This window comes from Hemicordylus capensis, chromosome 1 (genome assembly GCF_027244095.1).
Source record: "Hemicordylus capensis ecotype Gifberg chromosome 1, rHemCap1.1.pri, whole genome shotgun sequence".
In the NCBI taxonomy this organism is placed as follows: Eukaryota; Metazoa; Chordata; class Lepidosauria; order Squamata; family Cordylidae; genus Hemicordylus; species Hemicordylus capensis.
In genome coordinates, this window is record NC_069657.1 from 143053 (window position 1) to 143688 (window position 636).

A 636-nucleotide genomic window follows, 5' to 3' on the forward strand; every position below is an offset into this window, starting at 1 on the left:
TGTGGAGCACTCGGTGGCATTCCTTGGACGGAGGCACACAAGTGGCCCCTGCTTATTGGGCCAAAAAAGCGGCACCTGGGGAAACTCCAACCGCCGTGGGGAGAGCAGCTGGCCCCGTATCCACCCCCCACCCGTGGCTGTTGCTGGGTGTGGTGTGAGCCCGTCTGAGAGGGGGGCCACGGGCTCATTCCCTGGGGTGCTGGTGGCACAAAGTGGTGCATGCCCATTCCTAATCAAGGTCATTATTATTAGCCCCATGGGCCTGTTTGAAAGCCATCAAGGCAAAGTGGCAGTGCAAGCTGACAGGGGCCGAGGCCTGCTTGCTGATGAATCCAGACCAAAGCAGGGCCCAGAGACTGGTCAGATCACCTGGGACCTGATTTAACCACCAGCACCCATTCTCCAGCACTGGGCTTGAGGGGCCCACAACAGCTCCACCATTGGTCACACATGGGCTGCTGTCCAAGATGCCCCCTATGGCGGCGGGGGGGGGGGAGGCCCTGCCTGCCCAGGGGGCTTTTGGGACCCACCCCAAGGAGAAGTGCCAAGGCCCCACCTCCCACCCAGAGAGGCCACTCGGAACCCGTCTCTGGCAACCGACATATGCCTGCTCCACAGATGAGCCCGCCAAAGGAG